The 27,306-nt window shown below is 44.0% G+C and overlaps 1 long non-coding RNA gene and 1 pseudogene across 2 annotated transcripts; both read left to right on the forward strand.

Annotated features, from left to right (window-relative positions):
- Window positions 1-4,069: 4,069 nt before the first annotated feature.
- Window positions 4,070-14,817, forward strand: LOC147356369 (uncharacterized). Its single transcript, XR_015142722.1, has 3 exons — window positions 4,070-5,237; window positions 12,526-12,839; window positions 13,261-14,817. It is a non-coding gene; the product is annotated as an uncharacterized LOC147356369 (long non-coding RNA).
- Window positions 14,818-14,848: 31 nt separating this feature from the next.
- Window positions 14,849-16,517, forward strand: LOC147356370 (PRAME family member 12 pseudogene; annotated as a pseudogene). Its single transcript, XR_015142891.1, has one exon. The product of XR_015142891.1 is annotated as a PRAME family member 12 pseudogene (transcript).
- The last annotated feature ends 10,789 nt before the right edge of the window (window positions 16,518-27,306 follow it).

Genomic DNA, 27,306 nt, shown 5'->3' on the forward strand with positions numbered 1-27,306 from the left:
TCCCTGTCCCTCACCATCTCCTGGAGCTTGCTCAAACTCATGTCCATTGAGTTGGTGATGCCATCCAACCATCTCATGCTCTGTTGTCCCCTTCTCCTCCTACCTTCAATCTTTCCCAGCATTAGGGTCTTTTCTAATGAATCAGTTCTTCACATCAGGTGGCCAAAGTATGGGAGCTTCAGCTTCAGCATCAGTCCCTCCAATGAATATTCAGGTCTGATTTCCTTTAGGATTGACTAGTTGGATCTCCTTCCAGTCCAAGGGACTCTCAAGAGTCTTCTCCAACATCACAGTTCAAAAGCATGTAAAATGAGTACAATTATATAGTAGTTTGAACATTCTTTGGGATTGCCCTTCTTTGGGATTGGAATGAAAAGTGATATTTTCCAGTGGCCACTCTGAGGTTTCCAAATGTATGAACATATTACAGGTAATTATAAAAGGGTTGATGATATGGGGTTTAAAGTGTCTTTTGAGTAGAATCCAATTTAACCCTCTTTACACAAACGCATTGCTTCCAGGTGGCACATTGGTAAAGCATCTGCCTGCAAATGCAAAAGAGTCAAGAGACAAGGGTTCAATCCCTGGGTTGGGAAGATCCCCTGCAGGAGAAAATGGCAACCCATTCCAACCCCATGAACAGAGAAGGCTGGTGGGCTGCTGTACATGGGGCTGCAAAGAGTCGGACATGACCGAGCACACATATATGCAAAGCTTATTTATATCCATGGGAGAATATGGTGAAAGGAGTCTTCCACAAAGTTACCAAGAAGGAGAACACCCTCCAGAGAGTCTTCATCTTGGTGGCCAGAGGTATGCAAGAATAGTATGATCATCAAATAAATGGGATGAAAGAGAGGCATGGACAATTCTTGAAGATGGAGAAAGGATCTCCTTTTATGTACAACAATACATAAAGGAATCTTTGTGTGATGCATCCCAAAGTGAGAGTCATCCCTGAGTGTGGTAGAATGTTAAACACAAATAAGAGCTTCTGTATTTAGCACAGAAAAGGTGTTGCTATTTAAGAAGATAAAAACAATATTATTTATTTCTGTGCCTAATGGCTTCACCTTGATCAGAGTCTGTGTTGAACTTAGATAAGTCTGAGGAAACAGTAATAAGCTGATTATAATTGGAAAGGGGACAATACAATTATGGTTTGTCTTCTAAGACCCCTGAGAAATGACTGGAGAAATTTTCCATCTGGAAAATGTCCTCAGTGAGAATAATACATAAATAAATTAAAAAACCCTCTCCTGGTAGCAGCTGTCTCTGGATGGCAGGGTTATTTGGGAATGACCCGGGTTTATTTCTTCTCTGACTCCAAGCTCCCAAGAGCCCACAGTGCCCACCTTCAGTGCCTCACAGTCTTGGGGAAAAAGTCTTGATCATAGGATTCACAGTTTTTCCTCTTCTCACATCTTAGTTTTCAGCTTTTCATGAAGTTTGCTGTGCTGATCCCAACTTTCTGAGAAAAAAACTAAGGAGACACTGTCTCCTCTGAGCCACTCTCTTTTTACTGTTTTTTTTTTTTTTTTTTAAGAAATTATTTTATTTTTGGTCGAGCTGGGTCTTTATTGCTGAGCATGCTTTTCTCTCGGAGAAGGCAATGGCACCCCACTCCAGTACTCTTGCCTGGAAAATCCCATGGACGGAGGAGCCTGGTGGGCTGCAGTCCACGGGGCCGCGAAGAGTCGGATACGAATGAGAGACTTCACTTTCACTTTTCACTTTCATGCATTGGAGAAGGAAACGACAAGCCAAGCCACTCCAGTGTTCTTGCCTGGAGAATCCCAGGGACGGGAGAGCCTGGTGGGCTGCCGTCTACGCACAGAGTCGGACACGACTGAAGCGACTTAGTAGCAGCAGCATGCTTTTCTCTAGTTGAGGCCACTGGGGGGCGCCTCTCTACTGTCGGTATGGACTCTAGAGGGCATCTTCGCTGAGCAGGGATCAAACCCGTGTCCCTGCACTGACAGGCAGATTCTGTACCACTGAACCACAGTGCATCCCTCTTTTACTACCTCAATATCACTCAGAATAGCATCTTTGTGAATCAGTGAATGGATCCTTGATTACCCAGCCACCCCATCATTCTCTGCTTCCTGAATGTATATCTGATTCACTCAGTTAATCTAGAGAAAAATGAAGATCCAATCAGGATCAATCCAACGAGCTCTTTAATCAGGTGTCCCTTTCTGACTGGGTTAGTAGTGGGACAGAAGGATGATGGAAATAGAAAGGCTTATAGCAGTCTGGAGCACTGGAGAAGAGATGCAGGATCTTCCTGCTCTGGAGACACCAGTTGGGTTCTCCACAGCGTCTGGGGTCTGAGCACCCCACCAGACACATAGAGTCGTGAGTTACCACCCTCAGGTAAGGACACCCTTTTCTTACCCATGATTAATTATCTCCACAATGTGGACAGCAGTTGAAGCTATTCCAGAAGGTCCTGGGACGTCCCAAGTCCTTCAGAATCTCAAGCAGCTCAGCCCGACACTGGGCAAGTCTCCCCTGGTGGAGTATTCCCTGAGAAACTCTCACTTAAACTGGGCAACCTGAAGGTGTGTCGCAGCAGCTTCTCCATGACGGCCATGGAGAGAAGGTTACCACACAGACTGAAGGACATGAACTGGAAGCAGCGGCTCAGGGCAGGCAGAATGGCTTTGAGGTGGGAGTCCCTGATTCCACATTGCTCTAAGTACAACCCCTGGAGGGTGGCTGCACTCTCTCCAGCAGAGCTGGGAGGAGCTCGGGACTGGAGTAGGTCATGGTGACCTCACTCAGATCCAGGGCCTTTAGCTGACTAATTCTATCATCCTGAGCCCATCATACATGGCGGTAACACCACTGCCTAGTTGGGTGCATCAATGAAAAGCTTTCTTCAGAACACTTGGAAACTGAAATCTAGGACAAGATACATCATGAAGATGTAATAGACCCATGGTTTTGGACATCTGCTCAATGTGAATGTGAAAAGGAAAGGTGATCCTGCAGGGGAGCCAGGACTGCAGGAGGAAATGTAGTCTCTGTGGTAATAGAGTGCTTGTGGACACATGTCCTGTTGAGTCAGAACTAGGAACCTACATTCCTCTAGGTGGATTGGAGCTTGAGACTCACAGGTTGGAGTCATCCCGGGGTTCAGTTCAGTTCAGTTCAGTTGCTCAGTCATGTCCGACTCTTTGCAACCCCATGGACTGCAGCATGCCAGGCTTCCCTGTCCATCACCAACTCCCAGAGCTTATGCAAACTTATGTCCACTGAGTCCTTGATGCCATCCAACCCTCTCATGCTCTGTTGTACCCTTCTCCTCCCACCTTCAATCTTACCCAGCATCAGGGTATTTTCCAAAGAGTTGGTTCTTCACATCAGGTGACCAAAGTAATGGAATTTCAGCTTCAGCATCAGTCCTTCCAATGAATATTCAGGACTGATTTCCTTTAGGATTGACTGGTTGGATCTCCTTGCAGTCCAAGGGACTCTCAAGAGTCTTCTGCAACACCACAGTTCAAAAGCATAAATTCTTCAGTGCTCAGCTTTCTATCCCTGGGTAGATGGTTGTAAAGAAATAGTCAGAAATAGAGACCCTCATTGTAAACATACTGTTATCGTCCATGATGTATTTTTCCTAATTTTTCAGTCATACCACAGGAATCTCCAGACATTAATTTTTTTTTTTTTCTTTTAAGGCAAGCACTGGGATATGGTGAGAGACAAGGAAGCCTGGCATACTTCAGTCCATGGGGTTGCAAAGATTTGGACACAACTGAGAAACTGAACAACAGTAACTTCTTACCCAGGAACATCAAAGTTTCTGGAGCTCAACCTTCATACTATGCAGTGGACCTTTGACTCGCAGGTCGTTGGCCCCAGACTTAGAGTAACTCCGTCAGCTTACCTGGTTCTCAGCCTCTATGAGCAGGCAAGCCCTTTACCATAGTAAATCTCCCCTAATATATATATATATAGATTACCCTGGAAATACTGGTTTGAAATGCCCAGATTCACTTACAGATGTTTTTCAAGAGCAAATATAGCTCTATGGGATCTAGTCGGCGCAATCCAAGGATGTGGAAAAGGAGAAATGGAGGGTAGACTATAAGTGGTACGGGGATTTTCAACTGAACAAAGGGCAGTGCCCCTAACTGACACATTGCTCAACAATCAGCCTAGTGGTTACTCAGGAGAACCCTGACAAATGCAGTATCTTACCACAGGCAAGGAGGTCACATACACCCTCAGGTGTTTTGTTATACAACCTGACATCTGATGTCAAAACATGCCATTTTAGCCTTCTGTAATGGAGAAAGACAGGAGATTTTAAGGGAATAAAGACAATTTCTCATTAATATAATGTAGCCCTTGATAGAATATAATTTTAATGAGGTATAGAAACACTAAAACCATGTTATATGCCTCTATGATTTTAGTATTTTTCTAAAAGATATTTTTATAACTTCCCTAGCCCAGTAGATTAATTAAGAAGGACCATTATCCACCTGGGTAATGAGTTGGCAAGGCCCAGAAGTTCAGCTTATCTGCAGCATGGAAGACCCTTTCTAGAATTGGGAGCCATGCCTTTTGAAGTTAAACCTTTTCCTCCCACAGAGAAAGGTCAAGAACTGAAACTTAAGGAGGAACCAGGACAACTACAAGGAATGCTTATGTCCAGGGTCATGGCTTGACTCAGCAGTGAGAGTCCTGACAGGCTTTTCACTCAGGTGGCTCATTGCACACTAAGTATGTTCATCTCTGTGTGTATTAACCCACTGAACCACCCCAGAAGTAAGCAAGGAGGTCAGAGATGCTCCAGAGAGAATAAAGACCTGGTGGGAATGGTAAGGATTTGGATTATAGACAACTCAGTGCCTTAAAAGAAAAAATAACTGTCTATATTGGTAGAATTCAGTCAGTATTTGTGAAGTGAATCCGTGAATAGATCCTTGATTACCTGGCCACCCCATCATTCTCTGCTGCCTGAATGTATATCTGATCCAATCAACTAACCTAGAGAAAATGGAGATCCAATCAAGATCAATCCAATGCGAGCTCTACAATCTAACAGGTGCCCATTTCTGATTGGCTTGGCAGTAGGACAGAGGGATGAGGGGAATAGAAAGGCCTATAATAGTCTCAAGCACTGGAGAAGAAGTGCAGTTTTCCATCTCTGGAGACACCAGATGGCGTCTCCACAGAGTCTGAGATCTGAGCATCCTGCCAGCTACATCTGAGCAGTAAGTGACCACCCTCAGATAAGGACACTCTTTTTCTTTCTTATGGTTAGTTAATCTTGAAGGGAAGCATGTATCTCTGGATAGTAGGGAGGGTTTTCAAATGATTGTTTCTTTCCAATGAATATATTTCAGATTTTGGTTTTGCCTCTTAGTGTAGTTTTGCCTGACTGCAACATTTTGATTTGTTTCTTAGTTGATAACATTTTAAAGTCAAAGTTCTTCTAGAAAATAAAGCTTACTAATAAAAAAATAATGGGAAAAGGCCAGGCAAGTGTGCTTCCTTATAAAAGATTTGAGTTCCCTAAGGTCAGGGGTTCCTAAACTATGATACAAACCTGGCGAAAGCACACCATTACCTGGGGGGTTTCTGTAGTTTCCTTGGGAGAATCATTGCTAAAATGAGATTCATTCTGTTTACTGTGCTATAAGTAATAAAATTCTTTTTTGGGGGCCATGCTGCAGGGTCTGTGGGACCTTACTTCCCTAATCCTTTACAGATCATAGCCCAGTCAAGGCAAAGGGGCTTAGGTAACTCAGTGAAGACGGGAACCATTCCCTGTAGGACCACCTAAGACAGACAGGTTATAATGAAGAGTTCTGACAAAATACGGTCCACTGGAGAAGGAAATGGTAAACCACTCCAGTATTCCTGCCTAGAGAATACCATGGACAGTATGAAAAAGCAAAAAGACATGACACTGTACGATGAGCCCCCCTAGGTCAGAAGGTGTCCAATATGCTGCTGGTTAAGAGTGGGCGACCACTACTTACTTATAAGTCCAGAAAGAATGAAGTGGCAAGGCCAAAGTGGAAATGACGCTCAGCTGTAGATAAGTTTGGGTGTGAAAGTAAAGTCTGATGCTAAAAAAAAAAAAAAAATATTGCATAGGATCCTTGAATGTTAGGTCCATAAATCAAGGTGAATTGGATGTGGTCAAGCAGGAGATGGCAAGAATGAACATGGATATTTTAGGAATCAGTGAACTGAAATGTATGGGAATGGGTGAATTTAATTCAGATGAGCATTGTATCTACTACTGTGGGCAAGAATCATTTAAAAGAAATGGAGTAGCCCTCATCCAGTTCAGTTGCTCAGTCTTGTCCAACTCTTTGCTACCCCATGGACTGCAGCATGCCAGGCTTCCCTGTCCATCACCAACTCCTGGAACTTGCTCAAACTCATGTCCATTGAGTTGGTGATGCCATCATAGTCAACTAAAAAGTCTGAAACGCAGTACTTGGATATAATCTCAAAAATAACAGAATAATCTTTGGTTTGATTCCAAGGCAAACCATTCAGTAACACAGTAATCCAAGTCTGTGCCCTAACCATGGATGGTGAAGAAGCTGATGTTGACCAGTTCTATGAAGATGTACAACATCTTCTAGAACTAACACCAAGAAAGTTGTCCTTTTCATCACAGGGGATGGCAATGCAAAAGTAGGAAGCCAAGAGATACCTGAAACAACAGGCAAGTTTGACCTTGGAGTACAAAATGAAACAAGACAAAGGCTAACAGAGCTTTCTTAAGAGAAAAAGCTGGTCATAGCAAACACTTTTTTCCAGCATCCCAAGAGAGGACTCTACACATGGACATCACCAGATGATCAATAACAAAACCAGATTGATTATGTTATTTGCAGTCAAAGATGGAGTAGCTCTATATAGACAGTAAAAAACAAGACCTGGAGCTGACTGGCTCTGATCTTGAGCTCCTTATTGCAAAATTCAGGCTTAAATTGAAGAAAGTAGGAAAAGCCACTAGACCATTCAGGTATGACCTAAATCAAATCACTACAGTGGAGGTGACAAATACATTCAAGGGATTAGATCTGGTAGACAGAGTGCTTGAAGAACTATGGACAGAGTTTTGTGACACTGTACAGGAGCCAGCGACTAAAACCATCCTCAAGAAAAAGAAATGCAAGGCAAAGTGATTGTCTGTGGAGGCTTTACAAATAGCTGAGGAAAGACGAGAAGTGAAATGCAAGGGAGAAAGGGAAAGATAAACTCAACTGAATACAGAGTTACAGAGAAGAGCAAGGACAGATAAGACTTTCTTAAAGGGAAATGCAAATAAATTGAGGAAAACAATAGAATGGGAGAGACTAGACATCCCTTTAAGAAAATTGGAGATATAAAGAAAACATTTCATTCAAAGATGGCCACAATAAATGACAGAAATGGTAAGAAGGCGAGAATACATGGAAGAAATATACAAAAAAGATCTTAATGACCTGGATAAAGACAATGGTAACTCACCTAGAGCCAGACATCCTGGAGTATGAAGTCAAGTGGGCCTTAGAAAGCATTTGTATGGACAAAGCTAGTGGAAGTGTGGTGAGCAGATTTTAAATAGCTCCAACTGAGCTATTTAAAGTCCTAAAATATGATGCTGCTGAAGTGCTTCACTCATGTCAGCAAATTTGAAAAAACTCAGCAGTGACCATAGGGCTGGAAAAGATCAGTTTTCGTTCCTATCCTAAAGAAGAGCAAAGCCAAAGAATGTTCAATCTACTACACAACTGCACTCATTTCATAGGTTAGCACCATTATTCTCAAAATCTTTCAATCTAGCCTTCAGCAGTACATGAACCGAGAACTTCCAGATGTAGAAATTGGGTTTCAAAGAGACAGGAGAACCAGAAATCAAATTGCCAGCATTCCTTGGATCATGGAGAAAGTCAAGGGAGTTCCCAAAAAACATCTACTTCTGCTTCTTGACTACACTAATGCCTTTGTGTAGATCACAACAAACTGTAGAAAAGGCTTAAAGGGGTGGAAGTACCAGACACCCTATCTGTCTCCTGAGAAACCTGTATAGGGGTCAAGAAGCACTATTAGAACTAGAAATGGAAAAACCGACTGGTTCCAAATTGGGAAAGAATTAAGACAAGACTGTATATTTTCACCCTGCTTATTTACCTTCTATGCAGAATTATTGTTGTTCAGTCTCTCAAGTCATGCCTGACTCTTTGAGAATCCATGGACTGCAGCATGTCAGGCTTCTCTGTCCTTCACCATCTCCCGGAGTTTGCTCAAACTCACGTCCATTGATTCGGTGATGCCATCCAACCATCTCATCCTCTGTTAATCCCTTCTCCTGCCTTCAGTCTTTCCCAGCATCAGGGTCTTTTCCAACAAGTCAGGTCTTCCAGTCCTCAGGTGGCCAAAGTACTGGAGCTTCAGGTTTAGCATCAGTCCTTCCAATGAATATTCAGAGTTGATTTCCTTTAGGATTGACTGGTTTGATCTCTTTGCAGTCCAAGGGACTTTCAAGAGTCTTCTCCAGCAACACAGTTTGAAGGCATCAATTCTTCAGCACTCAGTCTTTTTTATTGTCCAGTTCTCACATCCATACATGACTACTGGAAAAACCATAGCTTTGATTATATGGACCTTTGTCAGCAAAGTAATGTGTCTGTTTTTTAATATGCTGCCTAGGTTTGTCATTGCTTTTCTTTCACGAAGCAAGTGTCTTTTAATTTCACAATGGAAGTTATGGTCCACGGTGATTTTGAAGCCCAAGAAGATAAATTCTGTCACTGTTTCCATTGTTTCCCCATCTATTTGCCATGAAGTGATGGGACTGGATGCCATGATCTTAGTTTTTTGAATGTTGAGTTTTAAGCTAGCTTTTTAACTCTCCTCTTTCACTTTCATCAAGAGGCTCTTTAGTTCCTCTTTGCTTTCTGCCATAAGGGTAGTGTCATTTGCATATCTGAGGGTATTGATATTTCTCCTGGCAATCCTGATTCCAGCTTGTGCTTCATCCAGCCTGGCATTTTACATGAGGTACTCTGCATAGAAGTTAAATAAGCAGGATGACAATATACAGCTTTGATGTACTCCTTTCCCAGTTTTGAACCAGTCTGTTTTCCACATTCGGTTTTAACTGTTGCTTCTTGATCCACATACAGATTTTGCAGGAGGCAGGTATGGTGGTCTGGTATCCCATCTCTTTAAGAATTTCCCACAGTTTGTTGTGATCCACACAGTCTAAGGCTTTAGCATAGTCAATGATGCAGCAGTAGTTGATTTCTGGAATTCTCTTGCTTTTTTGATGATCCAGTGGGTGTTGGCAATTTGATCTCTGTTTCCTCTGCCTTTTAAAAATCCAGCTTGTACATTAGAAGTTCTAGTACACATACTGTTGAAGCCTAGCCTGAAGGATTTTGAGCATTACTTTGCTAGCATGTGAAATGAGTGAGTGCAATTGTGCGGTAGTTTGAACATTCTTTGGCATTGCCCTTCTTTGGGATTGGAATGAAAACTGACCATTTCCAGTCCTGTTGGCACTGCTGAGTTTTCCAAATTTACTGGCATATATTGTCACACTGTCAATCCTAAAAGAAATCAACTCTGAATATTAACTGGAAGTATGGATGCTGAAGCTGAAGCGCCACCTGATGCAAAGAGCCAACTCATTGGAAAAGACTCTGATGTTGGTAAAGGTTGAAGGGAAAAGGGGAAGGTGATAGCAAAGGATGTGGTGGTTAGGCAGCATCACTGATTTAGTGGATATTATTATTGTTGTTCAGCGGCGTGGATAACTCTTGAAGGTGGAGAAAGATTCTCCCTTTATTTGTGACCTTAAACTTCAAATGATTTTTTGTGTGATGCAGCCCAATGTGGGAGTAATCCTTGAATACAGTAAAATGTTAAACAGCAATAAGAACTTCTGTATTTAGTGGAGGAAACTTGTCAGTATTTATGAAAAGAAATAAAGAATTTTATTTCTGTGCCTAATGGTACCACCTTGGTCAAAATCTGTTGAAGGAAGCTAAGTTTGAGGAAACAGTAATGATCTAAATACACATGGAAAGGGATAATGAAATTTTGATTTGGCTTCTAAGATGCCTGAGGGCTTCCCAGGTGGCACACTAGTAAGGAATCCACCTCCAAATAAGAAACACAGGAGACTTGCTTTTGACCACTGGGTAGGGATGATCCTCTGAAGAAAGAAATGGCCACCCATTCCAGCATTCTTGCCTAGAAAGTTCCATGGACAGAGGATCCTGGTGGACTACAGTCCATGGGGTCACAAAGAGCTGCACATGACTGAGCATGCAGTCACACGCTGATTTGACTCCTGAAAAATGACTGGGGAAATTTGCCGTCTGGAAAGTGTCCTTGGTGAGAAAAAAAAAAAAACTTAAAGGAAACCTCTTCTGGTAGCAACTGCCTCTGGATGGCAGGGATATTTGGGACTTAACCAGAATTTTTTCTTCCCTGGTTCCAAGTCCCAAGGAGCCTGCAGTGCCCACCCTCATTGCCTCTCAGTCTTGAAAATGTCTGATCCAAGGAAATGTCAGACCTCTCCTCTTCTCACATTCTTAGATTTAGTCTTTTCATGCCATTTGTTATCTTGATCACAACTTCCTGGAGGAAAAAAGCCATCTAAGTTGAAAGTGACTCCTCTGAGCCACTCTCCTTAGCTATGTTTTTTTTTTTTAAACTTTGTTTTCCTGATTTTTGTTTGCCTGACTCTTCACTGCTGTGCAGGCCTTTCTCTAGCTGTGGTAAGAGGGAGCTTCTCTTCCTTGTGGTGCCCAGGCTTCTCACTGTGGCTTCTCTTGTAGAGCACAGGCTCAGTAGTTGTGACTCCTGGGCTTAGTCGCCCTGGAGCATGTGGCATCCTCCTGGATCAAAGATCAAGCCAGTGTCTCCTGCATCTGCAGGGGGATTCTTTACCTCTGAGTCACTAGGGAAGCCTTCTTTACTACCTCAATAGCACCTCAAATAACGTCTTTAAATTTCCTTGTTTCCAAAAATATAAAAATGAAAAGAAACCTTTATTTTACATTGTTGGTGTCATTCCCATTGTCCCTTTAGGAATGCCCAGCTCCAACTTGTCCAGACCCATTCTTACTTCTCACTGAGAAGTGTTCTGACTTGTCCACCTTCAGAGAAGATGTGGCTTAAGACGTGATCACATCTTGGACAGCTCTTCCCTTGCTGCCTGAGTAGGCACACAACCTTCTGTGTTTCCTACATAACACCTGAGTGACAAGCTGATACAGGGATGAGTGTATTTTGTTTTCTTTGGGAACAGCATCACTGCTTTCATGAAGCTATTTTAATTCAGGGTCATTTTCATAATTTTGACTTCATTAAAATTCCCCCAATAATGATACTTTCAACTTTCTTTTTTTAATTCAATGTTACAAACCAGTAATCCTTTCCTGTCTGACCCTCAACAGTATAACTGTCCATATCAGTTGAATTCAGTCAAAGTTTGGGAAGTGAATCAGGGAATAGGCCCTTGATTACTCAGCTACCTGACCATTCTCTCCTTCCTGAATATATATAATATTCAATTAACTAACCTAGAGAAAAATGAAGATCCAATCAGGATTTATCCAATGGGCACTCTGTAATCAAATCAGGTATCCCTTTTTGATTGGGTTAGAAGTGGGACAGAGATGGGAATAGAAAGAACTATAAAAGCCTCAAGCACTGGAGAAGAGGTGCAGAGTTTTCTGGCTCTGGAAACACCAACCAGCTGGGTTCTTTAGAGTCTGAGGTCTGAGTGCCCTGCCAGTCATAGCAGAGCAGTAAGTTATCACCCTCAGATAAGGACGTCCTTTTCTTACTATGGTTAGCTAATGTTGAAGGGTAGTGTGTATCTGTGGATGGCAAGCAGAGTTTTCAGAAAAAACAATTTCTCTCCCAAGAACACATTTCAGGTTTTTATTTTTCCTCCCAGTGTAGTTTTGTCTGAATCTCAAACATTTTGATTTGTGATTTAACTGGTATCATTTTAAATGTCTTTACCAAGCAGATATTTTTAATGAAGCACCTAAGTTTGGAATTTTATTTCTTGAAATTTAAGATACATATTTAGTTCACAAATGGCATTCATCTTAGGAATAACTGACAATGGAGGCTGTATGGATCCACATGACTCTCCTCTTCCCATAGAGTTAGAGCTCTAAGTGATGGTCAGAATATTTTCCCCAAATAAAGATAGAGTCATCTTTCATGCACTTCAGTATGCATTTCTAGGTGGAACATGAAAAAAGCAAGGCAGTAGATGGACCTGAATGGGCTAGTGGTTGCCTTTTGCCTCCTTAGTACTAGCAATCTCGCTAGTTCATATTCAGAGTAAAGAAAGAGTTAACACCTTGTCCCCCGACCCCTGCCTAGTGCATTATGGCTAAGTGCCTCATTTGCATCCCAGCTAGAGCAGTGACCTTGGCCCTGAGTGGATTCCTTGGAAGGGTAGGGAGACTGCCTAAGGTATGCTCCTGAATTGCCTAAAATGGACCACTTGTTCCCTGGCAGTTTCTACAGGAGTCATTTTGGAGCAAAGTCAGCATGAGTATCCAGACCCCACCCAGACTCCTTGACCTGGTGGGAATGCACCTGCTGAGGCATGATGACTTGGCCTTTTCTACTCTGGAGAGTCTGCCTACAGAGCTCTTCCCACCCTTTGCCTGGAAGCCTTCCATGGAAGATGTGTTGAGACCCTGGAATCAATGGTGTAAACCTGGCCCTTTGGCTGCCTGCCTCTGGGGGCCCTGATTGACCTGGCTCATGTGGGGCCCCTACAAGCTGGAAGCACTCGATGTCCTGCTTGCCCAGAAGGTCCGATACAGGTGAGTCTGACTCAGGTAACTTGGTAAACTCCTGGGAGTCCCAGGGAGACAGCTGGGTTGAGGGAATGTGGATGAAAAGGGATGGATCAGAGAGTTCTAAGATGACAATGATGAAGCCTTAGCTTGCTGTGGGAACTACCTTTTGGAAGTATAATAGTGCCTTTAATGAAGGGTAGCCTGAAAGAAGATTCCCCAACCCCTCTCAGTCATGCTTAGAGTTACTAGAAGTAGAGAATCAGAAAGGATAAGAGGGCAAAGAGGAAAGTGAGTCAGAGAGGGAAGAAGACAAGGCAGCTGGTGACATCAGGAATGTTAAGTTACAGCACAGGTGGGCAGTCTGTTGTCGCATTGTGAGGCTTTTTTTTTTTTTCACTCTGTGTACGTTTTAATACATCCTAATCAATCTCTTTCTCCCCGCCAGGAGGTGCAAACTGCGGGTGCTAGATTTACGAAATATACTGGCCAGAACTTCTGGAGCATGTGGTCTGGAGCCAGCAGTTGTGGGTGCTCAAGCTCAGGAATGGCACTAATGACTGAGCCCAGGTCAATGACAAAGCAGCACTTGGCTCCACTAAAGATTTTTATGGACCTTTGCCTGAAGAAAAAGACCCTGGACAACTTCCTCACCTTCTTCCTTTGGTGGGTGGAGCAGAGAAAGTCTTCCATCCACCTGTGTTGTTAAGAAGCTGATGGTTGTTTCAACACCAGTGGACAATATTGTGAAGGTCCTGAGCATGGTGCAGCTGGACTGTATCCAGGAGGTGCAAGTGAATTGCACCTGGAATCTGTCCACCCTGGCCACATTTGTTTGCTCCTTTCCTGGATGAGATGAGTAATTTGCAGAGAATCCGTTTCTTCCCCATCCATGTGTCTGCCTTTAAGAAGCAGGAGCAGGATTACCTCCCAGTGCAAATTACCTCCCAGTTCCTGAGGCTGGGCCACCTCCAGGATCTCCATCTGGAGTCTCCCTCCTTCCTTGAAGGCTGCCTGGACCAGATGCTCAGGTGAGTGTGCACCACTGACTGGGTAACACTGAGCATTAGAATGTCAAAAGCACTGTCTCCTTTGTCGCTGTCTCCTAGAATGTGGTGTTCCACAACCACACAAATCAAGGTAGCGGGTTACACTGGTCTAGTGGCTCTTGTGAGACACCCTGCTAGAGAGATACAGATTAGTGACTGGGATGTTTGCACCCCAGAGTTGGTAATTTCCTCCTTCTTTGGAGGTGTCTATAATGAAATGATAAAAATAGGTAAGTAAAAAGGACATTGAAGCGGGGAAACTACATTAGATCAGATCAGAGCATTCCTGAAGGGAAGCTCTATGCTCCCAAGGTTGGTGCCTGCAATGAACCTGTTCTAAATTCGCTGCGTGTAGAAGGGTGTTTTTTGCCCTAGGTAAGTTAACTGATATATGGGAGAAGCATGGTTCTGCAGATGACGTTAATCAATCTGAGAGAAAAGAATTATAAAAAGTGACAGAAAGATTGCAAACGATGCAGAAATGTGAGCCCTTTTAGACTGGCATCACATTTCATGTTCTGGGATCTTGTGTAAGTTGTTCCTTCTGTATGCTTCCCTAGAGCCTCACCTGGCCAGAGATACAGGATCTGTAGCTCAAGATTGGACTTAATGAAGCCATACGTGAAACCATTTTTAAATCTCGTCTCCCAACACTCCCAACACTAATATTCAATGATGTCCACACTTGATGGAGACTCTCTCTGGATCTCCTCATAGCATGTTCTTGAGATTCCATGAACTTCATTCATCCTCAGAAGGAAGTGGAGTGTGTTGTACTCCGTTTGATACAGGAGGGGCTGTAAAGTGACTCAGTACCTCAGTGAGGTTGATAGCCCTCAGACTAGAAGGAGACTGGGCAAATCAGCATATTGACCCTCAATAGATGGTCAGACGACACATGGCCCTGTAGAAACCATTTGTCTATCACCTGTACACGATCTGGCACCCGGTTCCCAAGAACTAATTGTTTGGTTTCTCCTCAGGTGCCTGAAGTTCCCTTTAGACAGCCTGTCAAGAACCAGTTGCTGGCTTATAGAATCACACTTGACTTCCCTGTCCCAGAGCCCAAACATCAAGTCAGCTAAAGGGCCTGGATCTGAGTGGTGTCACCATGACTGACTTTAGGCCTGAGCTACACCAAGTTCTGCTGGAGAAAGTCGCAGCCACCCTCCAGGAAGTGGACTTGGACACGTGTGGGATCACAGACTCCCAGCTGGAGGCCTTTCTGCCTGCCCTGAGCCACTGCTCCCAGCTCAGGGCCGTCAGCCTGTGTGGGAACCTCCTGTCCACGGACGTCATGGAGAAGCTGCTGCGACACACCGCTGTGCTGTCCTGTTTAAGGCCAGAGCGCTATCCTGCCCCTCAGGAGAGTTACAGACCTCGGGGTGTTCTCCTGGAAGCGAGACTTGCCCAGCTTCGGGCTCAGCTGTTGGAGATTCTGAGAGACTTGGGACGTCCCAGTATCGTCTGGATTAGCCCCAGCCCCTGTCCTCGCTGTGGTGAGGATGTATGCCATCACATGGAGCCCATTGTATACAGCTGTCCTGCCCCTGCCGAGGGCGTTGCTTGCTTCTGTGCACCTTGAAATGGAAATCTAGAACTTGGGGATATCATGAAGGGAACACAGACCTAGGGTTCCAGATATCTGCTCAGTGTGAACGGGAAAAGGAAAGGTGATAGTGGGGGTGGTGCAGGATTGCAGGGGGATTTGTAGACTCTGGGAGAGGATGGGACTTTCATGGACATGTGCTTCCAGAATCTGATATGAACCTGAGTGGATACACGTTGGAGACCCATGTGTTAGAGTTATCCCTGGGAAGACAGTTGTGAAGAAATTGTCGGGAAATATCATATGACATCCCTTATATGTGGAATCTAAAAAGAAATGATACAAATGAGCTTACTGGCAAAACAGAAAGAGACTCACAGACTTAGAACATGAACTCACGGTTGCTGCAGGGACGGGGTGGTTGGGGATTTTAGGAAAGTCAAGTACACAGAGCTATATTTAGAGTGGATAACCAACGGGAACCTATTGTATAGCACACGGAACTCTGCTCAATGTTATGTGCCAGACTGGATGGGAGGGGGATTTAGGGGAGAATAAGTGAGTGGAGTTGCTCAGTCGAGTTTGACTCTTTGAAACCCCATGGACTGTAGCTCCCAGGTTCTTCCATTCATGGGATTCTCCAGGCAAGAATACTGGAGTGGGTTGCCATTTCCTTCTCCAGGGGATCTTTCCAACCCAGGGATCAAACCTGGGTCTCCTGCACTGCAGGTAGACTCTTTACTGTCTGAGCTAGCAGGGGAGAAGGGATACATGTATATGTATGGCTGAGTCCCTTCACTGTTCACCTAAACTATCACAACACTGTTAATTGGCTGTACTCCAATAAAAATGTTTTTGGTGTTAAAAAAATAAAAATAAAATTTAAAAAAATTTTTAAAATGAGAAATTATTAGGAATAAAGAGATCCTCCAGCTGACATAAATAGGAAGGACATCTAAAATGAGAATGGATAAATGTATAGATATGACTTATTTATTTTGTTGTATAGCAAGAAAATAGTAGGACATTATAAAGCAAATCTACTGTAATAAAAATTAATTAAAAGAATTAATAGACACTCATAGAAAACCAACTGCTATCCTCCATGATATATTATTCTGTGTTCATTTATTGCCTCAACTTTCTCCAGTTACTGATAAAAAAAACAAAGGCACAGTGATGTCCATGATTCAAAACCTTACCATTCCTGTAACTTCTTTATTCTTTCTGGGGGCATCTCCTGTGTGTGTGTGTGTGTTTTCTTAGTCAGTCAGTCATGTCTGACTCTATGCAACCCCATGGACTGTAGACAGCCAAGCTCCTCTGTCCATGGAATTCTCCCGGCAAGAACACTGGAGTGGGTTGCCATTTCCTTCTCCAGGGGATCTTCCTGACCTAAGGATCAAACCTTGGTCTCCTGCATTGCAGGCTGATTCTTTACTGTCTGAACCACCATGTAGGATCCCGCCCCCCGACCTCCCGGGGCAGCTCTTACCTCCTTTAGTACTTCTGTGACTGTTCAGTGGGGTCAATACACACAAAGGGGAACAAACTCAGTATCCAGTGAACTATTGGAGTGACGAGGTCTTGGAGGGCTCTCACTGCTGGCACAGGCCATGACCTTGGGTGTGGGTTTCCTTTATGCTTCTACCAGTCAGAGCATAAGTCACAGTTTCTTGCCCTTGTGTGTGCTTCACTTCAAAGGCAAGGTCCTCATTTCTGCAAGATGTATTCCCCACTGCCAACAAGGTTGAAACTGGTTTCACCATTTCATGCCTCCCATGGGTGGATAGTATTCCTTATAGATATAATTGAATGGTGGCCAGACTTCCAAATTTCTTTTAGTAAAATGCTAGAAAAGCAAAAACATTTAACATGGATTTATTATTTCCATACTGCATTCCAGAATTATATCATTTTGGGTGGTTGGTCACATAAGAATTGGCTGATAATTCCCATTACAATTCCAGTCCCTCCCTATCAGAAAAAGTCAAGGACAGCTTTTCTGGTTATCAGAATGTTCAAAAGTATAACAAATACATGTTACGTACTTCATGTCACTCAGAGTCGGCTCTCCCTATCCTCAGTTAATCATCCTCAGATTCAACCAACTACATATAGACCAAATTCAATCACTGTTAAAAAAAAAATCCTCATTGAAGTGAGTCTGAGCAGTTCAACCACATGTTGTTCAAGATTCACCTGTTATATAGACAGGTGCAGAAAGGCTGATATGATTTACAGAGGCTTAACAGTACCACTGTCTGCTGTCTGTTGCCTAGAGAACTAGGAAAAAACTACGGTTTAATTCAGACCTTATCTTAAGTTTGAAAAGCAGTGGAAGTGATGGTCAAGGCAAAAGGCCTGAGAACAAAGGACCCACTTGTGTATGTCCTAGAGTTTCAAGGTTCAAGAGCCAGAAGCTCCAGTATTCATGGCCAAGGAGAGAGGGAGAGCAGTAGCCCTTGTTCCATCAGGCCCCCACAGGATAAGACGATGCCCTCCCACACTGGTGAGGGCTGATCTCTTGACTTACTCTGCTGATTCCAATGCTAATCTCCTCCAGGAATTCCCTTGCAGATTTCCCCAGAATGAATGATTGACCCGAGAACTGGGCATGTCATCTTACAGTGAAGTTGATACGTAAATTTAATCCTCACAGTGTGTCTAAACAAAATGCAACCAAATAATGTTTCCCTGCTAAGGATTCAGAGGCTACGATTGCTTATTCTGGGGCGGAACGGGATATGGGGCTGGGATTATAGCTTTAGGCAGAGCTTTGATTTCCCCCTACAATGAATATAATGATGCACACATTGTTTATGGGACTTTTAGTAAGATCCAGTGATATATTGCTTGTTGAGGGCTTGACCCTGAAGTTGTTGAGCAACAGCCCCTTATTATGTAAGAACTTCATAAGGTATTTTTTTTTTAATCTTCTTCCTTACAGTGAACAGCATTACTCTTCATCCCTTGAACTTACCCTCTATTGCTGACAACAGTGAGGAAACCAAACCCCAGGGACTGAAACTGGCCTCACATATTTCATGCCATCACCAATGAATCAGGATTCACCCAAGTTGTTCCAGCAGCCAGTGCAGGGGGGCTGGGGGTGGGAGAGCATAGGAGAGACTGGATTCATCTTCAGTGACAAACATTCTGAGCCTCAGGTCTCCTAGGCCTCCTGCTGGTAGATCAGACCCAGAGGATAGAATTCAATTTTGTAATCAGGACAGTATACTTTAGAACTTTCATTAAGTCTTGCTATCCTAGAGCTTTTCTTGTGGTCCAGGGGGTATGACTCCATGCTGCCAAAGCAGGGGGCACTGACTAGATCCCAAGTCCTGCAACTAAGTGTAAGCCACAACTAAAAGATCTTCACACTTCTCAGGTGGCACAGTGGCCAAGAATCCGCCTGCCAGTGCAGGAGACCCAGATGTGAGTTTGATTCCTGGGTTGGTTAAGACCTTGGAGAAGGAAATGGCAACCCATTCCAGTATTCTTACCTGGAAAATTCCATGGACAAAGGAGCCTGGTAGGCTATAGTTCATGGGGTGCAAAGAGTCGGACATGACTGAGCACACACGCACACATACACAGGGTCACAAGATCCCAAGAGAGCACCTAAGACTAGGCACAGCCAAATAATTAAATAAATACATATTTAAAAAATTCTGTAAATGCCATTTGTGTATAAATACTTGCACAGAGATTTATATACATAATTTCTTTAAAGGTTATTGAGGTAATGTAGTATTTTTAAGAATGCATGTGGGTAATTTAAAAATGTTTTACTGCTTTGAAGCCAGAAAAAGACAAATGAGACTTTAAAACTGATTTTGATCATAAATGAACAAGATTTCCTTCTTTAAAAAATATGTATACCAATAAAATTTTGAGCCACAAGTCTTCCAAGTATATTTTTAAAATATATTACTATATTTTAGAGCAGTTTTAGGTTTACAATAATATTGAATAGAATGTACAGAAAGTTTTGTGAAATGAAAAGATCTCCTGCCATTTCAATAAAGAAGAAATGTTGCAGCCACCAATGATTTCTGGCCCTAATTTGAATGAGGGCTCCCAAACCTCCAATCCAGCAGATGTCGCCACTCCTCAGGGTGATTGCTGAGGAGCTAGAGGAATGGAAGCAGCAGCTATCTGCCTTTTTTGCCACCCCTTAAGGTGAAGGAACTCCGGGAGTTGGTGACTGACAGGGAGGCCTGGCATGCTGCCATTCATGGGGTCGCAAAGAGTCGGACAGGACTGAGCGACTGAACTGAACTGAACTGAAGGTGAAGCAGGAAACAGGATTTGGCCCCAGAGAGCTGAGGTGCTTATGGTGAGCCCAGAGGCTTCCATCTTCCCACAATGCTAAATTCCTTAACTTTGAAGAGGAAAATTTAAAACTTAACACCCAGCTAGAAATAACCTCATGCCTATTCTGCTTCTGTAACTCAGCTTGTGCCTTGAAAAGACACTTAAGTTACATAGTTTCTGGCCCGCCCACCCACGCTGCAGGGGAATAGAAATTTACAACAACGCTAGGAGCTGAAATTTACCGCACTCCCCTTTGTTCTACTTTTGCAATTACCCAGCCCCTATAATCCTGCCTAACCCTTGTTTGTGTAAACAGTCAGGCACCCCCCCCCCCCCAACCTCCCCCCTCCACCCGCTGTGTCCTAATGGCTGTTCCGGCTTGTGGGAAACCCCTGCTGCTGCTGCTGCTGCTGCTGCTAAGTCTCTTAAGTCGTGTCCAACTCTGCGACCCCATAGACAGCAGCCCACCAGGCTCCCCCTGTCCCTGGGATTCTCCAGGCAAAAACACTGGAGTAGGTTGCCATTTCCTTCTCCAGTGCATGAAAGTGAAAAGCAAAAGAGAAGTCGCTCAGTCGTGTCCGACTCTTAGTGACCCCATGGACTGCAGCCCACCAGGCTCCTCGGTCCATGGGATTTTCCAGGCAAGAGTACTGGAGTGGGGTGCCATTGCCTTCTCCTAGTTTAGCCTATTAACAGTCAGCAGTGCCCACTAAAGTCTGATGGCATGCACTGCCTATAAAAACTTGGTAACCCCTTTGTTCAGGGCTCAGAGCTGAAAGTGTTAACTCCTCTGGGCACTCCAGCGTAATAAACCCGAGTTCTCCAGCTCTCTGGGTGTGGTGCTTGGGTTCTGGAAGGTCCTGCTTCTGCAACAACTTGATACCTGATTTTTGTTTTTTTTTTTAACCTCATAATAATCTTTGGTGTTCAGACTGCCTGCTCTCTCTGTTACAAACTTGTATATAGCCTCCCAGCCCGCCCCCGCCCCCGGCTCCCTGCCCATGCCTCACCCTCCCCCAAGAGGTTTCTCAGAGCTACTGAAACAATGTTTGTTTGTGTAAAGGTCAGGGACCCCCCACACCCCTTCTGTGTCCTAACAGCTGTTCCCGGCTGGTGGGAAACCCCTGCTGCTGCTGCTGTTAAGTGGCTTCAGTTGTGTCTGACTCTGTGCGACCCCATAGACGGCAGCCCACCAGGCTCTCCTGTCTCTGGGATTCTCCAGGCAAGAATACTGGAGTGGGTTGCCATTTTCTTCTCCAATGCATGAAAGTGAATTCAGTCGTGTCTGACTCAGTGACCTCATGGACTGCAGCCTACCAGGCTCCTCTGTCCATGGGATTTTCCAGGCAAGAGTACTGGCGTGGGGTGCCAGTGGGAAACCCCTAGTTGAGCCTATTAACAGTCAGCACTGCCCACTAAGTGTCAGAAACGACAGAATGACTTAACTTTCACTTTCATGCATTGGAGAAGGAAATGGCAACCCACTCCAGTGTTCTTGCCTGGAGAATCGCAGGGACGGGGAAGCCTGGTTGGCTGCTGTCTGTTGGCTGACATCTAATGGGGTCAAACAGAGTTGGACACGACTGAAGTGACTTAGCAGCAGCAGCAACTGCCCGCTAAAGTCTGATGTCATGCAGTCAGTCAGTTCAGTCGCTCAGTCATGTCCGACTCTGCGACTCCCATGAATTGCAGCACGCCAGGCCTCCCTGTCCATCACCAACTCCCGGAGTTCATTCAGACTCACGTCCATCGAGTCAGTGATACCATCCAGCCATCTCATCCTCTGTTGTCCCCTTCTCCTCCTGCCCCCAATCCCTCCCAGCATCAGAGTCTTTTCCAATGAGTCAACTCTTTGCATGAGGTGGCCAAAGTACCGGCGTTTCAGCTTCAGCATCATTCCTTGCAAAGAAATCCCAGGGCTGATCTTCTTCAGAATGCACTGGTTGGATCTCCTTGCTTACCAAGGGACTCTCAAGAGTCTTCTCCAACACCACAGTTCAAAAGCATCAATTCTTTGGCGCTCAGCTTTCTTCACAGTCCAACTCTCACATCCATACATGACCACAGGAAAAACCATAGCCTTGACTAGATGGACCTTTGTTGGCAAAGTAATGTCTCTGCTTTTGAATATGCTATCTAGGTTGGTCATAACTTTCCTTCCAAGGAGTAAGCATCTTTTAATTTCATGGCTGCAATCACCATCTGCAGTGATTTTGGAGCCCCCAAAAATAAAGTCTGACACTGTTTCCACTGTTTCCCCATCTATTTCCCATGAAGTGATGGGACCAGATGCCATGATCTTCGTTTCCTGAATGTTGAGTTTTAAGCCAACTTTTTCACTCTCCACTTTCACCTTCATAAATAGGCTTTTTAGTTCCTCTTCACTTTCTGCCCTAAGGGTGATGTCATCTGCATATCTGAGGTTATTGATATTTTTCCTGACAATCTTGATTCCAGCTTGTGCTTCTTCCAGCCCAGCGTTTCTCATGATGTACTCTGCATATAAGTTAAATAAGCAGGGTGACAATATACAGCCTTGACGTACTCCTTTTCCTATTTGGAACTAGTCTGTTGTTCCATGGCCAGTTCTAACTGTTGCTTCCTGACCTGCATACAAATTTCTCAAGATGCAGGTCAGGTGGTCTGGTATTCCCATCTCTTTCAGAATTTTCCACAGTTTATTGTGATCCACACAGTCAAAGGCTTTGGCATAGTCAATAAAGCAGAAATAGATGTTTTTTTTGGAACTCTCTTGCTTTTTTGATGATCCAGCGGATGTTGGCAATTTGATCTCTGGTTCCTCTGCCTTTTCTAAAACCAGCTTGAACATCTGGAAGTTCACGGTTCACGAATTGCTGAAGCCTGGCTTGGAGAATTTTGAGCATTACTTTACTAGCATGTGAGATGAGTGCAATTGTGTGGTAGTTTGAGCATTCTTTGGCATTGCTTTTCTTTGGGATTGGAATGAAAACTGACCTTTTTCAGTCCTGTGGCCACTGCTGAGTTTTCCAAATTTGCTGGCATATTGAGTGTAGCACTTTCACAGTATCATCTTCCAGGATTTGAAATAGCTCAACTGGAATTCCATCACCTCCACTAGCTTTGTTTGTAGTGATGCTTTCTAAGGCCCACTTGACTTCACATTCCAGGATGTCTGGCTCTAGGTGAGTGATCACAGCATCGTGATTATCTGGGTCGCGAAGATCTTTTTTTGTACAATTCTTCTGTGTATTCTTGCCACCTCCTCTTAATATCTTCTGCTTCTGTTAGGTCCATACCATTTCTGTCCTTTATCGAGCCCATCTTTGCATGAAATGTTCCCTTGGTATCTCTGATTTTCTGGAAGAGATCTGTAGTCTTTCCCATTCTGTTGTTTTCCTCTATTTCTTTGCATTGATCGCTGAAGAAGGCTTTCTTATCTCTTCTTGCTATTCTTTGGAACTCTGCATTCAGATGCTTATAAATTTCCTTTTCTGCTTTGCTTTTCACTTCTCTTCTTTTCACAGCTATTTGTAAGGCCTCCCCAGACAGCCATTTTGCTTTTTTTGCATTTCTTTTCCATGGGGATGGTCTTGATCCCTGTCTCCTGTACAATGTCATGAACCTCAGTCCATAGTTCATCAAGCACTCTATCAGATCTAGTCCCTTAAATCTATTTCTCACTTCCACTGTATAATCATAAGGAATTTGATTTAGGTCATACCTGAATGGTCTAGTGGTTTCCCCTTAAATTTCTTCAATTTAAGTCTGAATTTGGCAATAAGGAGTTCATGATCTGAGCCATAGTGAGCTCCCAGTCTTGTTTTTGCTGACTGTATAGAGCTTCTCCATTTTTGGCTACAAAGAATATAATCAATCTGATATTGGTGTTGACCATCTGGTGATGTCCATGTGTAGAGTCTTCTCTTGTGTTGTTGGAAGAGGGTGTTTGCTATGACCAGTGCGTTCTCTTGGCAAAACTCTATTAGCCTTTGCCCTGCTTCATTCCGTATTCCAAGGCCAAATTTGCCTGTTACCCCCGGTGTTTCTTGACCTCCTACTTTTGTATTCCAGTCCCCTATAATGAAAAGGACATCTTTTTTGGGTGTTAGTTCTAAAAGATCTTGTAGGTCTTCATAGAACTGTTCAACTTCAGCTTCTTCAGTGTTACTGGTTGGGGCATAGGCTTGGATTACTGTGATATTGAATGGTTTGCCTTGGAAATGAACAGAGATTATTCTGTCGTTTTTGAGATTGCATCCAAGTACTGCATTTCAAACTCTTTTTTTGACCATGATGGCTACTCCATTTCTTCTAAGGGATTCCTGCCCACAGTAGTAGATATAATGGTCATCTGAGTTAAATTCACCCATTCCAGTCCATTTTAGTTCGCTAATTCTTAGAATGTCGACGTTCACTCTTGCCATCTCCTGTTTGACTACTTCCAATTTGCCTTGATTCATGGACCTGACATTCCAGGTTCCTATGCAATATTGCTCTTTACAGCATCGGACCTTGCCTCCATCACCAGTCACATCCACAACTGGGTATTGTTTTTGCTTTGGCTCATCCCTTCATTCTTTCTGGAGTTATTTCTCCACTGATCTCCAGTAGCATATTGGGCACCTACCGACCTGGGCAGTTCCTCTTTCAGTGTCCTATCATTTTGCCTTTTCATACTGTTCATGGGGTTCTCAAGGCAAGAATACTGACGTGGTTTGCCATTCCCTTCTCCAGTGGCCCACATTCTGTCAGACCTCTCCATATTGACCCGCCCATCTTGGGTGGCCCCACGGGCATGGCTTAATTTCATTGAGTTAGAGAAGGCTGTGGTCCTAGTGTGATTAGATTGACTAGTTTTCTGTGAGTATGGTTTCAGTGTGTCTGCCCTCTGATGCCCTCTTGCAACACCTACCGTCTTACTTGGGTTTCTCTTACCTTGTACATGGGGTATCTCTTCATGGCTGTTCCAGCAAAGCACAGCCGCTGCTCCTTACCTTGGATGAGGGGTATCTCCTCACCGCCGCCCCTTATAACCTTGAACGTGGAGTAGCTCCTCTAGGCCCTTCTGCGCCCCCGCAGCCACTGCTTCTTGGAGGTGGGGTTGCTCCTCCTGGCCGCGGCCCCTGGCCTCTGGCGTGGGGTAGGTCCTCCCGGCCTCCACCCCTGGCCTGGGATGTGGGGTAGCTCCTCTTGGCCGCCGCCCCTGACCTCGGACGTGGGGTAGCTCCTCTCCGCCGTTCCTGTGCTGTCGCAGCCTGACACTCTCGGCCACTGCCCCTGACCTCGGACGTGGGGTAACTCCTCTTGGCCACCTCCCCTCGGGCATGGGGTCCTCCAGGCTTCTGCCCCTGACCTCGGACGTGGAGTAGCTCCTCTCAGCCATGCTAAATGCGCCGGTAGCAGCCGCCCGCGCTAAAGTTCATCTTAAAAGAGGGCAATTCGTAATTGTTCTGTACACAACAAAGTGTTTTCCTGGCCAATGGCTCCTTTCCTTCTGGTAATACAGGGATCCACCAGATAAAACTTTGTAACCCCTTTGATCAGGGCCCAGAGCTGTAAGTGTTAACACTTCTGGGCCCTCCAGCGTAATAAACCTGAATTCTCCAGCTCTCTGGGTGTGGTGCTTGGGTTCTGGAAGGTTCTTATTTTACCCAGGCTTCTTATTTTACCCATGGACTGTAGCCCGCAAGGTTCCTTTGTCCTTTTAATTCTCTAGGCAAGAATATTGGAGTGGGTTGCCATTTCCTTCTCCAGAGTATCTTCCTAACCCAGGGATCAAACCCAGTTCTCCCTCATTGCAGGCAGATTCTTTACCGTCTGAGCCACCATGGAAGCCCAGGCTTGGGTCATAAGTATTCCCGCCAAATAATATAATTCTCTACTTTCAGGTGGTGACTAATGTTTTAGTTGACAGTTTCCATCTAATTCCTGGAACTCAGATGAGTGGGTACAGGATGCTGTGGGTTGAGAAAAGGTCTTGGAAGAGCATGTCATATGACAAAAAAACGCACAACCTCAGACATGAGAAATATGTTTTATTTGGTTACTTTACAGAAGATTAGAATTGTTCAGAAATTTAAGGGGGAGCCAGAGTACCTAAGATCATTTGCTGAAAAAACATTCAGAAAACATTGAAAGATCACTGCCTATGATTAAAATGATATATCTCAAATTAATGATTTTCACACATTTTAAAATTATTTTTTCATTTTTATACTTTTATTTTTTTACTTATTTTGTCTGTACTGATACTGTACTTACTTATTTTTTCTTCCTTGCTGAGCACAGCTTTTCTCTTCTTCTGGCAAGCAGGTGCTTCTCTCTAGTTGAAGTGCGTTGGCTTCTTATTTTGATCGCTTCTCTCATTGCAGAACATGGGCTCCAGGGCATGTGGGCTTCAGTAGTCATGGCTCCCAGGCTCTAGCTGAGTGCTCAGTAGTTGTGGGACATATGTTTAGTTCCTCCACAGCATGTGGGATCTTTCCAGACCAGGGATTCAACCTATGTCCCTTGCACTGGCAGGTGGATTCTTAGCCACTGGACCACTGAGGAAGTTCCTTTTCATGCCTTTTTATGTATGGAAAGAGGCAAGAGTCTGGGCTTATTGAAGTCATCCATATGATATGCATCTTAACCTCCACAGGACACCATCTACTTTTCTCCTCCTTGAATCTCCCTCAGCGCACTATCTAGGGGGGAGGGTGGCTGCAGTGGATAATGGCCTTTTGGCTGCAACAGCCTTTGTTTACTGAAATGGCAACTGAAATATTTGTCCACAAGGAAAAGCTTAGGAGATGACCACAAGTGAAACTGAGAGAGAATGTCTATTGAATCCCCTCTAGATGAACCTGTTCACTGGGTTACAGAAGTGAAGCAGGGAAAACATTCTTTGTTTGACTAAAATTTTTTCAGGCTCATGGACCTTCTCCTAGAATTATCTGAGAGCTTCCTTATAAAAATCAGTTTGAATAAGAATTCTAAGTCAGTTCAGCGAGAAATCCCACTCTTGATATCTGATCACTCTAAGAATCTGATCAGAATTCCTTACTGCCCACTATTAATATCTGGTCCAGATGGGCTGCACTCAGCAAAACATCTATTAGGTTGGTTCAGCCAATATCCTTTGCAGACCTGATGTCTTCTCTTAGGAATTTACCAGCCAGGAAATACACTGCTCCTTGAGTTCCTACCACTTGTATCTGTTGAATTTGGATGACACGAAGTGCTAGGGTATCCTTGTCTCTATTGTCATCATCCTAACTAATATTTGATGTCGTCTCTTATACCTGTGTCTGTCTCTGATTTTCCTTGGACAAAACACCCTCAGCTGATTACTGCTCAGGCGAGAAGTGTTCTTCCATGTGTCTCCCAGATTCTGAAAAATCCAAGAAGGACTCACTTGGAGTCTGGTCACTTTTGTAGCTTCCATATTGGCCCTCGAGGTTTTTTTTTCTTTCTTTCTTTCTTTCAGAAAATTAGTTTCAACTTGCCACTTTAGAACAATATTCTTTTTGATCTCATGGTAACTGTGATCCCACAGGAACATCCCCAGCTTAAATTCTGAAGTTTTCACACTTCCACTAATGTCAGGTGA

Source organism: Bos grunniens, chromosome 16 (genome assembly GCF_055505025.1).
Source record: "Bos grunniens cultivar Pamir isolate PY7600 chromosome 16, Bosgru_T2T1.0, whole genome shotgun sequence".
Classification (NCBI taxonomy): Eukaryota; Metazoa; Chordata; class Mammalia; order Artiodactyla; family Bovidae; genus Bos; species Bos grunniens.